The following is a 14,901-nucleotide window of genomic DNA, read 5'->3' as shown; positions in this document are numbered from 1 at the left end:
TGCTGCGACCCTCGCGAAACCCGAACAGGGTGTCGGCCAGATCGGGGCCAACACTCGACAGGTGGTGGACGAGGCGTTTGGCGATGACACGCTCGAAGAGTTTTCCCACCTCGTCCAACAGCACAATGGGCCGGTACGCAGAGGGAGAGTCTGCGGGCCGTCCGTCCTTTCGGAGATGGACCAGCCGCCCCTCCTTCCATATCGAGGGGAACACCCCCTGCACCAACGCGGCGCTGAAGAGGCGGCACAGCCTCGGACCTAGGACGCCGGACGCGATAACACAGGCGCGGCCGGAGATGCTGTCCGGGCCCGGGACGGTGTTCTTGGCCCCGAGCCTTCAGTGGGAATCCACCTAACCTAACACTTTTTTTTTTTTTTTTTTTTGATTTGACAGAAGAGGAAAATGCATTTACGCACGCGCAGGCTACCCCCTGTTCGCGCTATTCGGCTAGAGGGGACCCTGGCAGTGTGGGACTCGTATCCCCAGAAGGGGGACCTGGCGCCCATTGGTGGGGGCAAACCCAAAGAGGCAACCCAGAAGGGGCAACATGGCAGCACCCTAAAGGGTGAGCACAAAAGATGAGGTCACAGCCCAGAAGGGGTGACCTAGCGGCGCCTAGAAGGGGCATCCGCGGCCTGATACACTACCCACTAAAAACCTCTCCCCAACGTAGGCCGCCAGAACCGTTTCATCCTCAGAGGATATCCAACATGAACCAACGATAGCCGCAACTGCCCTTCAGCTCCCTAGCTTTCAAATACGCTTTCGTCTACCCTCAATCTGACATGCGTTAGGCGACCATGATAGGTTGAGGATCCACGCCGTTACACCTCCGATCAAGCGGTAGGATGTTTCAACCTGCACCGCGTAAGCACAGGATTTTTCTTCGGCCAAGACCAGGAACCGGAGGATTCCCACTCGACGGGTGGTCGCGCCATGTGTTCACCTGCCAAGACAGGGCTTCCTCTTCGGTCACGATCAGGAACCGGAGGATTCCCACTCAATGGGTGATCGCGCCATGTCTTCATCCATCTGCGAAGCGAGGACGGGGCTTCTTCTTCGGCCACGACCAGGAACCGGAGCACCCTGCTTAACGGGTGATCGCGTCATGTATTCACCAGCCTGCAATTGCGAGGTCAGGGCTTCCTCTTCGGCCACAACCAGGAACCGGAGGACTTTCCCACTCAACGGGTGGTCGCGCCCCGATTCACCTTCCGGCACTTGCCAGGACAGGGCTTGTTCTTCGGTCACGATCAGGAACCGGGACTTCGCTTCTCCCGGTTGATCGCCCCAATCTTCGTCCACCATGGTAGGTTGAGAATGATGATGTGGCTTATCCTTGCAGTCATCACGCCCACCTGTCCTTCCACGAGGACAGGCCATTTTTCTTCAGCACGGCCAGGTACCAGGCAAGTCCTTACCCGGTTGACCGTGCTACGTCTTCTTAGGCTGCAACCCTCGATGACTTGTTCCACCCATACACAAAGCCCCTAACAGCGCCCCTAACCAGCAACTCAGGCTACACATCAGCTACCATACATCAAATAAAGCAATATAATCGACAGAAAGAGTGCAACTTTGACAGAATGCAAGGAATATCATACAGAAACCAAATCGAGCAAAATATAGTTTACAAAAACTATCAGACTATCAATTATCATAACACCCTACATTATTATACCGCCATCCCAGTATTAGAATATTAATATATTTGAATATTAGAATAATTTAAATCTCTACATTTCTGACAAGTAACACGCCGCACTGCAGGATGTAAATGTCGCTAGATCCTACAAAAGCAACATCGTCATGACCCTATGAGCTTATTCCTGAAAGAACTTAATACTGAAACTAAAAAATAATAATAAAGATAAAAGATTACCAACAACCCAAACAGTACAGTAAAATTACGGGCGATACTGTACGAATGTAAAAACGTTATGTAATAAGGAACGGTTACCGCCAAACAATCAGAATAAATTCAACTTAGATTATGGAACTGCAAAAAGTTAAATTAACTCCCTGCATTCCAGTCAAACCTACCCGCTCCCAAGTCCCGTAAAGACTAATTGAGATCCAATAACGTCATGTGGGTGGTTAATAATTAATAATACTTAGATGAAGTTAAACTGAACAATGCCGTGGGCGGAAGAGTAATAAAACAAGCAAATGTAGCAGAGAGAGAAGATAAGTTAGTTAGGGAAGTACAATAGTAAACATTACAGCAACAATCAAACACCAAGTTCATTCAGCCACACAAGACTGCGTTGAACTCTGCTGCATTGAATAATTAAATAAAGACACGAAGTAAACCAAAATCGGGCAAAAGTGCCAAAGGAAAGCAGAGTAGAAAAAGAAAATGCACAAGAAAACAGAGTATTCCGTTAGAATAATTAACAATACTAAGTTGAAGTTAAAGTTAACAACTTCAGGGAGAGAAGGTAAGTTACGTAGGGAAGTATAATATTAATATTAGAGTAAACAATCAAACATCCAAGTTAAATCAGCCACACAAGACTGCGTTGAACTCTGTTACATTGACTAATAATTAAATTATTAATTAAATAAAGACAATTAGTAAACCAAAATTGGGCAAGTGCCGAAAGGAAAACACATCATGCAAAGTAAAGCGCGCAGGATTGTTCGACAATAAGCTGCAAAGCTATGTCTAGTTGGTAACCAACCACAGCCCCAAAGATACTACCAGCAGCAACTATTCCATTTACCACATAATAATACTCGGCCGCTCACTCCGCAACGGTTACCCACAAACATACTATCTGCCGCGTAGTATTACCTACCACGCGCCAGTTGCTCGTTACCCAGTTACCGACTGCAGAACTGTCCATCGTGCAGCCGCGCCATCCTAGAAAACCATACTTACCATCAGACCTACCACCAAAGATAAGTCTGGTGTACAATACTATGAACGAACATAGTTATACTAAAATTAAAATAAAAGGGATAACAGATAAACTCCCAGACGAGCCAAAATCAAAAATTAATTTATTAATAATTAAAGAAATAAGTTAATACTACGATTGTAAATATATTACATATATAAAACATCATCTAAGTTGTAGTACAAAATAGAATGAAATATGATTATAAATTAAATTTAAACGTGTAAAGTAGCCTAACAAAAGTAAATCAATAACATAATAAGGAAAAAATAAAAAATAAACTTAAAAATCAACCCGAATAAGTCTCGCAGATTGCGCAGATTGCAGGACGCACCGCGTTACTGCATTATCGCGTCGCAAAGAAACAAATTACACCAAAAACAGCGAAAATAAAGAAAAACAATCACGAAGGAGTGGGAGGCCGAATAACTAAATAAAATAAGACTCTTATGCCGACAGACGCAGGGCGTTATAAAAAATTACAAGTTTCCAAACTCTCATCAATGAAAAAGAAGGAAAGTAACTGTTAGAGTCGCATCTATATGTGTCCATATATATTTCAAATATTATTATTTAATTTAATTGGCTGCAGAGTGCGCCCTATTCGATCGCTCTTTTTATTTGGTGGTACCCCTGGTTCTTTTAGTCTTACCAGCAGGCCCTCCAAACTCCCGTATTTAATGCTGTAACTAAAATTAGTTTGGCGCAGAAAATCCAGGCAGCGCTAGTGTCGATACAAACACATATAGATGATATCGGTGAGGTACACACACCCAAGCATATGGTCCCTATATACGTGTGCATGGTCTTACTTATTCAAAACTTTCAAAAATAAAAATAATGAAAGGGAAAAAATGACAACAATATATGTATAATAAAGAAAATATATTAAATTTTTACAAAAATATAATGAATATATACAGGGTGTTCCGTAACTTGTGTAACTCTCGGAAATGGGGGGTTGCTCGGGTGATTCTGAACAACATTTTCCTTTACCAAAATGTCGTTTGAAGCTTCGTTTTTGAGTTATTAAAGAAAAACACTGGCCAATCAGAGCACGCGCTGAGCCACGGGAGCGTTGGATTTTAACGGCGCTCGGTCGTGGTCGTGAACAAATGCATTGGCACAGCGTAGGTATCAAGGGAAGAGTGCGACAAATGTTACATCGTCTTAAATCAATAACAATGTGAAATCATTCGTTATTCATGAACAACAAAGACGATGTAACATTTATCGCACTCTTCCCTTGATACCTACGCTGTGCCAATGCATTTGTTCACGACCACGACCGAGCGCCGTTGAAAGCTAACGCTCCCGCGGCTCAACGCGCGCCCGGCGCGCGCTCTGATTGGCCACTGTTTTTCTTTAATAACTCAAAAACGAAGCTTCAAACGACATTTTGGTAAAGGAAAATGTTGTTCAGAATCACCCGAGCAACCCCCCGTTTCCGAGAGTTACACAAGTTACGGAACACCCTGTATATCAATAATAATATACAATTAATCACAATCATACATACAATAAAACACACACTCTGCTCACAGATTATACTTAATATATTAATACTATGTTAATGGTTTTATATATTGTATATGTAAACTGAATACTTACAATCTTCTTCTTCATTTCATTTCTTCTCTATTTTAATAGAGGCAGCCTCTGATATGCAATATTTATTACAGCCTCTGTAATAATAGTTTTCATTAACAATTATTTACATATGCTATAAAAAGTATATAAGAGTTATTACCAAATAAGTTCAGTGTTGGAACTGCTGATGTTAATCTTTTCCTCATGAAGCATTTTTCTTTAAAGTAGCTGCTACAGACCACCTGGAATTTCAGTTTTCAGGTGGAAGCACAGACTTTGGGTTGTCACATACTTCCACCTACTGTGCCATCCTCTTCTTATCCTTTCTCTCTTGGGGGAAGAAGAACATCCTGCTGTTTTCGTTAATACACCCTCTGATGCTGCATATTTTCTTTCTCCTTCTTTTAAGATACATTTTAATAATTAAAATTAAATATATTACTAAAATAGCAATGTAAACAGTTAATGCTTTCAGTAACAATTTAAAAAAATTCTGTACTTACTTAATTTCTATCTTCTCCTCCTGTTGCTGCATCTCATCAGCAGAAGTTATTGAAAAACCTAAAAACGTAGAAAAAATTAAAAAAAACATCTTTTTAAATAATAATAATAGTCATAATGATAATAGCAATAGTAATGACAATAATAATAGTAATAATTATAATAATGGAATTCACTAACCTGAAAATTCTGTCACCACTGTCACCCACTGTGCGCCATATTTCTTCAGTCTCTTTAAATTTTGAAACAATTGAAAAACGCGGCGACAAATTTCGCGGGAACATGACGTCACGATATCTTTAGTTGTGTATGTTAAAATCAGTGATACAAGGTATGCATGTAGAGAAGCGACATCAGCGCTGCCTGGATTTTCTGCGCCGAGTTAAAATTTGCATCAAGTTCACAAGAGTGGAGCTTGGAGGGCCTGCTTACCAGGTCCATGCGTCACGCGATGAAACGTTTATTTCTTTCTTAAATATTATACCATATTATATTATGTATTCTTTTATATTACTAATGTTAATCTAGTGTAGTGTTTGTGTACAACAATAAACTGTCAGTAACTAACAATTCAAGAACACAGTAATGAGTGAATAATGAATGAATTAGTCAATGAATGAATGAAGGAAGGAACAGCAGAATACCAGCAAGTACGAGTAAGTAAGTAAAGTAGAAACCATAGAAAAGTCAAATTCAGAGATGAGATAACGGCTGGCACTTATTTAGAGAAACATAACCCCAATATGTCAAAGCCACAGAGTGTCAAAACCAGCATGCAAGGTCAAGTTAAAGAAAAAGATTATTAATTAAAGAGCTGAATTGCAACTAAAAGGAAGAAAAGAAAAGAAGAAGAAAAGAAAGGAAACAAGGTAAGATAATTGCAATATGCTACAGAATAACAGGAATAACCCATCCTGATGACATGAATATTAAATTTACAGAACCAGCACATCGTTAAGAAAGAGCTATACTATTACAAGTGAGACGTCAAGAATAAATTGAGTTAAAGAATATCAAAGAATATCAAGATGCCTAAAAAATATCAGAGATGTACAGGTAACAAATCAGAAATAAAATCAAGAGCCGATAATGAGATAAGTAAATAACAGTGATAATGTGACACTAATAATCACAATATATAAAATATAAATATATTAAAATATAGAAAAAATATAGAATATAGAATAACCGTATGGAAGCAGACCATAAATATATTAATACCATCTACAGAACTTTGTAGCATCATAAGTAAAAATAAACTAAATCATAACAATAACTTCAATTCAATTCAGAATGAGTAAACAATGACAGAATGACAGAATGAACGAATGAACAATGAAGTAATCAATTAAAGACATTGAAGAAGAATGAAGTAATAATAGTAAGGCATAAAGTATAAAGTGAAGGCCGTAACCATCATGTAAATAATTTAAATGTAATGTAATGTAACATAATAATGTAAAACAAAAAGAAATATAATAAAATAGAATACAAAATACAAGAAGTGGACTTAATAAAATATAACTTAACCATACAATTATTAGCTACAGTAATCTTCTCCTTTACCAGAGTAGATTATAAGTTAGATTGTAAACTGTAAATGGTAAATGATGAATGACAAGTGATCATGTCAACGCAAATGCAAATAGACCTGATTATTGAATGACGTATCAAAAGAAGGTAACTAAAGCAACAAAATCAAATCAAATATAAACTGCGTAGTTCAATAACGCTGTACCAGTCCACCTAACCTAACCTAAGCAGGCAACGGAGCCAAGGCGCCGAAACCGCCCCATATAAGGGAGCAGAGGCAAGGAGTTACATTAGGTTAGGTTAGGTTAGGTTCGGGGCTCCCCTGGAGACGGGGGGTTCAGAATACGTCTCCAGCCTCCTTGGCTTGTCGTAAAAGGCGACTAAAAAGGAACCGCGCGCGAAGCCCCTTCAGGTAAACAACGACGTGCCCGTCGTACACGAACGCGGCCCGTCCGCAACCCTTCGGATATCGGCCGATGGCTGACTCATTGACCCAGTTCTGGCGACTACCTGCGAGCGGGTGACGCAATCCGTGTATCGCCCGTTTGTACGCGACCCCCATCCACCCAACGAGACGCTAAAACCTCACAGCTCTCACGACGGTTCTAAAATTCAAACTTTGAAAACCAAATTAATATATGCTTTATCGCCCGAATACCTACTTCTCCCTTTGAAAAAAATTTTGGAAACAATCTGTATCAACTCTACCTTGTAACCGATCAATGTCCCATCAATCGGCACATAATGTAGGGGCCTAAGGCGCCGCCCTTCCACCGTTCCAAAAAGGTGAGAGCGCACGCGCAGGATCCCCTTCGCTGCCTAGAGCACTGAGCGAGGTGCCTGCCGATCGGCGGAACGAGCACTTATCGTCGAGCCTCCAATGCGAACAGACGCAATTTCGGTCGTTGTAGAATCACGCGAACAGACGCACTCACCGCAAGCAGAGCAGCAGTTACGACCATCGTGCTCTGCTCTCGCTTCCGAGATTACCTCCCTGCCCATGAGCAACCGATCGCAGCTTCTCTGACCAACCGATTCACGAATCCGCGAGGAAAGAGAATCTGAGAGAGCGAGCCATGAGAAGTGTGAGAAAATCGGTGCCCGCGTTGCACTAGAGATATTCGAGTCAATAAGGAACTCGACGTCAGGTGCCCATACGCTGAAGAACGCGTTGTAGAAAGTATAGTTCTGCGAGAACCGTTAAAATTCCGTCCGCGTGCGAGCTATGATTATCCGTCTCCTCGAATGTCAAGGACGGTCGCGCCGTTAGAGTCTATTTATACACACCGGGTCGCTAACCGACAACGATAGGCGATCAGATTGCTCCGATGCAATAACTCATCATAAATTTTACTGTGACTGGAAGAAATAAATCTTTTGTTCATTTTTCCTCTCACACAATCTGAGTGTACCCCTTTTATTTCGCTTCCCATCTACATCCCACGGAAACGTGCTCTTGGAGAAAGAGCACGGTTACAATTGGCGCCCGAACAGGGACTCGATAACTGGACGCTCAGATTGGAAGAGAGGCAAAGCACAAAAGAATGAGCAAGGGAACGCGAGCAAAAGCTAAGACCCAGGCGAGTTTAGACCGCGACGCGTCGACGGATCGGGACGAGCGAGCGGAGGAAATAGACCCGGCGGGATTCTTTAATATGCCGCGAATTCCACGATCACCGGTAACGAACCCCGCGAATCAGAGTCCAGCAAACCAGGGGGACGCGGGAGTCAGCGCTCCGAGCCTCGCGGATCAAGAGACCCAGGCAGCCATGACCCTGAACGAGGTCGCGAAACTAATCCGGGAGACTCAAAGTAAACAAGAGCAACGAATCGAACGACTAGAAGCGACCGTTATGGCCAAGGTCGACACGTTCGTCAACCGTGAATGCGAGGCCCTGTTCCAAACGGTTATGGTATTTCACAAAGAGGTTCGCGAGGATATTTTGAAATTCCGAGACTCGTTGGCCGACCTCGAGAGCGCGCTCGCGAATAGGCCAGAGCAGGTAGCTGACCCTACTCCGGTTTCCCAGACGAACGTAGGCGTAGGGGAAAGCCCAACCGCGGGGGAAAATCCGGGCAACGCTGCAAACGGGGACTCACTAAATAACGCGAGACCCCAGGGAAGGCTGTTCACCGTAAAACCCCAGCTCCCAACCTTCGAAGGGAAATCCGGGGAGCGCCCGCCAAAGTTTCTGCGCGAGTTGGAAAGATTCGTAAGGGTGGCAAGGATCCCGGATAGCGAGGTTCAGGTCATCATAGACCAGGCATTGAAGGGTTTCGCGAGCGAATGGTGGGACTTAATCTCGGGAGAGGTACGCACGTGGAATGACTTCCGGACGAGATTCATGGCCCAATTTTGGGGTGCGGCATCTCAACGGAGCATCCGACGCGAACTCGAGTCGGGGTTCTTTAGGGCAAACCAGGGAATAACGCGAGCCCAGTACGCAACACGGTTAATCGGAGACGCGAGGGACTTGACGCCGAAGAAATCGGACGATGAGATCGTGCAGACGCTCGCGACCCACTTTAACCAGGCGATATACGACGCGGTCCTCATGCAGAACGTCGAGTCCGTCGACACTTTCCTGACCCTCCTGGAAAGGTGGGATAAAGGGGGGGCATTGAATTCCACGTCCGCGTTTAATCGCGCGGTGCGACCCACGGAGAATAGACCCATCCCGCCAAGCCGAGTTACGCCGACACCAGACCGTAGACCGGACCCATCGTCCAGACCCGCACAGGGAGGAACGAGTGTAATCGATCGAGGTAGAAACGAGATCCGACGCGATGGACCCCCGGCTAAGATTCGCGTAACGGAGGTCGAGAATCGAGAGTCCGGGCACGCGTCGGGAAACGAACAGTAAGGGCTCCCACGAAAGGGGTGAGCGAGTCCCCGCGCAAGCCCCGGAAGCCCCGAAGAAAAAGAAGGGGAAAAAACACGGGTAGTCAGTCTGTCAGCGTAGGACCCCGGGAAACCGAGAAACGTACGAGATTGGAGGGGGGGCCAGGCCACCAACCTAGAGGAGAGGCACCGCGGAGCGAGAGCACCGGATTTCCGTCGCGAACGATGTTCCCTGATCTCAGAGAAGAGCTCACGCGAGCCGACCAGGAGGTGCGACACCCGGTCGCGATATATCGCAGCCCCGAGATTCGAACGCGCGTTAACGGCATTCCTGTGGATGCCCTCGTTGATACCGGAAGCACAGTGACGGCGATGTCTGACACGTGGTACGAAGCGAACTCCGAAACCCTGAAGGATTGTCCGACCCTCCCAATAACCGGCAGTTTCATAGTCGGTGTCACGGGATCGAGGTCCGAACGTCTGAAAAGGCAGGTTTTCGTCGAGATGCGCTTTGGAAGCGTGCAGTTCTCCGCGCCTGCGGTAGTCGTACCCGGGATGGTACAGGATTTTATTATCGGTGTAGACACGCTACGGTCCCTCGCGATCACGATAGATTTCGGGCGAGGAGCTTTATGCGTACCCACAGAGGATGGGGCCGAAAATGTCCCACTCCTCACGAGTCGGAACGAACCCGTCGACGAGCCGGACGAGGAGGCCGTTATGGTGTTCGAACCGGCGACGACCGCGGAACCAACCCCGGACAGGTCGATGAGCGCGCGAATCACGAGCAAGTTGGAGTCGTGCGAGGTCACCGACGCGCAACGCGAGCAACTCATAGACGTGATCCTAGAGAACAGTAAACTCTGGGACGACATACCGGGACGCGTCACATGCTACGAGCATCACCTTGAGGTGGACGAGCAGGCGCCATTCGTGCAGCGAACGTACCCGATCCCGTTGAAATACCGCGAGCAGGCCGACGAAGAAGTCGACCGCATGCTGCGCCACGACATAATACGACCCTCATCAAGTCCATACCTCAACCCACTGGTCCCCGTCGTGAAGAAGAACGGATCGTTGCGACTTTGTATCGACGCGAGGATGCTGAACCGCGTGTTGCGAGCGGACCACGAGATGTCCGAGAATATCGACGTGATCCTTCAGCGATTCGCGAACGTGTCATACATGTCTAGCGTCGACCTGACCAACAGCTTCTGGCAAATTCCATTGACCGCGGAGTCGCGAAAATACACTGCATTTCTTTACCGGGGAAAGTGCTACGAGCACGCGGTGACACCCTTCGGGCTACGAACTAGCAGTGCCAGTTTGGTCAGGGCGCTCCGTATTGTATTACGCGGGATGGAGTCGTTCGTGGTTAACTTCATCGACGACGTGGTTTGTATATCCGAGTCGTTCGACGAGCACGTACGCCACCTACGAGCCCTGCTCCGCAGGCTGCATGAGCACGGGCTCACCATTAATATCGACAAATGTCAGTTCGTCAGACGCGAAATAAACTACCTGGGATACGTGATCTCCGCTGAGGGCATTAAACAAGACCCGGAGAAACTCCGTAGCATCCGCGAATTTCCCACGCCAAGCAACGTAAAGCAGTTACGCGGGTTCCTCGGACTAATCAATTTCTATAGTAAGTTCGCGCTGCACCATGCAGAAGCTATCAAACCGTTGCTTGAGCTCCTCAAAAAGGGTCACAAGTGGAGGTGGACCGAGGAAATGGAAACGGCGTTCAGGAGGGCAAAAGAGGTCTTCGTCTCGAAGGTCGTCCTGATATTCCCCGATCCACGACGCGAGTTCTACCTGTCCACGGATGCGAGCTTCGCGGCATTGGGGGCGGTCCTGGCGCAGCACGACGCGAACGGCGACCTGCAACCGGTATCATTCGCGAGCCGAACCCTCAAGGGAGCAGAGCTAGCCTACTTTACAACGGAGAAGGAGCTCCTGAGTATCGTATGGGCGCTGGAGAAGTTCCGAACGTATCTATGGGGTGCAAAAATTATCCTGATGACCGACCATCACGCGCTGACGTTCCTGATGAGTAGTCGGTTCCTCAACCAGAGAATCACGCGCTGGACCCTGGCGATCCAGGATTACGATCTAGAGATTCGGCATTGTCCCGGGAAGGACAACGTGGTCGCGGATTGTCTCAGCCGTCTAGATTGGAGGGAGGGGGACTCACACTCGCGTAGAGAAAGCCTCATACCGATCCTGAGCACCCTCGCGAGACAATTCTCTAAAGAAGTATTGAATTTCTTACAAAAAATCGTGGAACACCAAGACGCGGATCCCCGACTACTCGCGGTGACCCAGAAACGCCAGCGCGGCTCCGGTGACCTTGATCACCGCTACCGACGACTGGACGGGGTTTTGTACTATAAAGCACGGGACGGCGATTGGAAGTGCGTGGTTCCTTCCCAATGGGAGACACCCCTGATCCGAGAGGTCCACGAGGCCTACGCTCACCCTGGTTCAGACAAGTGCATCCGACTCCTATCGGAAGCGTTCTATTTCCCGAAGCTCGCTCGTAAAGTCCGTAAATTCGTAGCAACATGTGATTTGTGCCAGAGGGTGAAGTGTAACACCCACGCACCACACGCCGACATGCAAACGATAATTCCGAAAGGGCCGCTGGATTTAGTTTCACTCGATTACTACGGCCCATTGCCGAGCGCGAGGGCGGGAGTACGGTACCTGTTGGTGGTGGAGGACGTTTTCTCCAAGTACGTAAAAATCTACGCATTGCGACGCGCGTCGACCGCGGCGACGATTAACCGCTTGATCAATTGCTTTATTAGAGAAGTAGGGAAACCCGAGCGCGTTATAACCGACCACGGCACCCAGTTCACGTCACGCGCGTGGAAAAACGCGCTTCATCAACTCGGAATAATACACGTACTCTCCGCGATACGACATCCACAGAGCAATCCTGTCGAACGGGTAAATCGCGAGATCGGTCGAATGTTCCGCACCCTGGTAGGGGCAAAACACACGGCGTGGCCGAAGTGGGTGCCGGTGATCGAGGCATGCTGTAACAACCTGTATCACACTAGTACCGGGTTCACGCCGTGCGAGCTGATGGAAAGGAAGTTTCCGGAACGCCCCTGGGAACGATACCTCTCAAGCAACGAGCAACGAGAGCTATGCAACGTTCCCCACGATGCAAAGCTGCTACTTGCTCGCGACAACATGAAGCGGAAGGCGGAGAAGCGACTTCGGCGTGCCAACGAAGGAAGGCAACAGCACCCTTGGGAAATCGGGGATCGCGTCCTGGTACGAGGGAATCCCATGTCCAGCGCCGTGGATAGCGAGGTGGCCAAGTTTTTTCACCTGTACGAAGGCCCATTCGTTCTACAAGAAAGGAAGGGGCCGGCAACCTTCGTGCTACGCCATCCCCACTCAGGGAAGATCAAGGGAATTTTCCACACATCTAGTCTGCGCCCCTACAAGGAGATGGACCAGGGAGATGGAACGCGCGGCGAAAATCCAGCCAGGAGGGGAAAGGCAGATAAGACCGATGTTGACACAGGAGGTCGCGACGAGGACGGGAGCGAGGCAGCAGTCAGGATGTGCAGGATAGAAGAGGCCCCCTTCCCGAGAACGATCCCCGGAGCGGGGATGGAATGCGGCGCGAGACGTTGGCGCGTGCCACCGAACCAGTCATTAGTTCCCGAACGCACAGTGAACAAGCAAGCCATGCCGCAGAAAGGTGTGCAAACGTACGCATCGTGGTTGATGTATTCGGTCGCCACGCAAACAAGCGCGGAACAGCCGAGGCCTAAGCGACCCATACACGTGCTCGAGGTAAAGTATGCACGGCCGTACGTGGCCCGAGTCCGGACCCCCGTCCGAACAGGCCGAGGGGTACAGGCAACGGCTCGTCGGTTTAACAAGGCGACGCAAACGCCGGCTACCTCCATCCAGAAGGGTAACCGGAAGCGGAGGCGAAGTGGACAGATTGTCCTCTTCGCGTCACGCAAACACGAGGCCACAGACACCACCCACCAGGAGGCGGCAGCGTCCGCCGCAACGACAAGGGCAGAGGATGCACCAGCGAGCACGGAAAATCCGGTGCCGGAGGAAGCAGCCACGCCACGACCAGGAAGGGGAAGGGGAAAGGCCCCGGACATCCACCCTGTAAGGAGGTCATTGGGACAGCTGGGACAAGGATGGCCCAAGAAGTCCCTGGTAAGCTGTATGGACGACCTCTCCAGACGACCAGGACGTGAGGTGCCCGTGCGGGCGGCCACCCTTGCAGAGGAACAGCCCGGACCATCGAGGAATCTGTGGACGGATCCACCGATCCAGATTCCGCGCCTGGATCCGCATGACCCCCTCGGCCTGCTGAAGCAGTCCATTGAAGAGGAATGGAATGCCCTACACTGAGTGAGTGGTAGTGAGTGACTGCCCAAAAAGGACAGTGAGTGAAAAAAAAATAAAAAAAAAATAAAAAAAAAAGGAAGAAAAAAAACAACTTTTTTCTAGTTATAATCCACTTAGTACACGTAAGGATAATAGGATAAGTGCGAACACCCAGTATTATTTCGTTTCGTTCATTTACTTTTTTTTTGTTTTTTTTGTTTTCTCTCTCTTTTTACGAAGCATTATATATTTTCCGTTTCTTTTCGTCGCGTCACTATGTGCGTCGCGCTCATGGCATTATATTTTTTTGGTTGTTCTGTTTATTGTCGAAAACCACGACACCTACGTTTCGATGCGTCACATTGTGCATCGCTTCCGTTCGGTACATTTATTTTCCACCTCTTTGGTAAAGATACCAGTCCATTTTCGTTGGGCATTGTGCCTGTTATTCCGTTTCTCGCGATCGACAGGGACTTGACGCTATGTCTTCTTTTTTTTGTGTTACGGTATCGCTCAGCGGCCGAGTGCGTCAACAGTCCCTTTTGTTAACAGTAAATGATACCTCGTAGCCGAGAGTAAGATTTCGGTTTTATAGTTTCCTTTCTTTCGCATTGTTGTGGTGCTAGCAAACCAGAAACGCGTCAAGCGATGGATCCGATGCTAGCCGCCCTTCATTATTCTGCCGTCCTCAGCCGGGTGAGAGGATAAAATTCCAAGGCACTATTTCTTTTTGTTTGTCACCTACGACCAAAGACCAAGTATTATTTTGTATTACAGCGCAAATTATCTACGTCAAATCATGTTATTAAGCGGATTATCCGGTAGTTCTCTTCGTCGCGTTTCAAAATGATCAACACTCCTGCGTCGGGAGGGGAGGGGATATATGTAACCGATCAATGTCTCATCAATCGGCACATAATGTAGGGGCCTAAGGCGCCGCCCTTCCACCGTTCCAAAAAGGTGAGAGCGCACGCGCAGGATCCCCTTCGCTGCCTAGAGCACTGAGCGAGGTGCCTGCCGATCGGCGGAACGAGCACTTGTCGTCGAGCCTCCAATGCGAACAGACGCAATTTCGGTCGTTGTAGAATCACGCGAACAGACGCACTCACCGCAAGCAGAGCAGCAGTTACGACCATCGTGCTCTGCTCTCGCTT

At 47.7% G+C, this 14,901-nt stretch overlaps 1 long non-coding RNA gene across 1 annotated transcript; it reads right to left on the bottom strand.

Annotated features, from left to right (window-relative positions):
• Nucleotides 1-4,553: 4,553 nt before the first annotated feature.
• On the bottom strand, nucleotides 4,554-5,034 carry LOC123987964. The gene is made up of 3 exons (XR_006829553.1): nucleotides 4,998-5,034; nucleotides 4,655-4,895; nucleotides 4,554-4,589 (listed from the first exon to the last, which is right to left on the bottom strand). It is a non-coding gene; the product is annotated as an uncharacterized LOC123987964 (long non-coding RNA).
• Between the last annotated feature and the right edge of the window lie 9,867 nt (nucleotides 5,035-14,901).

This window comes from Osmia bicornis, chromosome 7, assembly GCF_907164935.1.
Source record: "Osmia bicornis bicornis chromosome 7, iOsmBic2.1, whole genome shotgun sequence".
Classification (NCBI taxonomy): domain Eukaryota; kingdom Metazoa; phylum Arthropoda; class Insecta; order Hymenoptera; family Megachilidae; genus Osmia; species Osmia bicornis.
The sequence above is the reverse complement of the archived record's forward strand: the minus strand, read 5'-3'. Positions and strand labels throughout refer to the sequence as shown.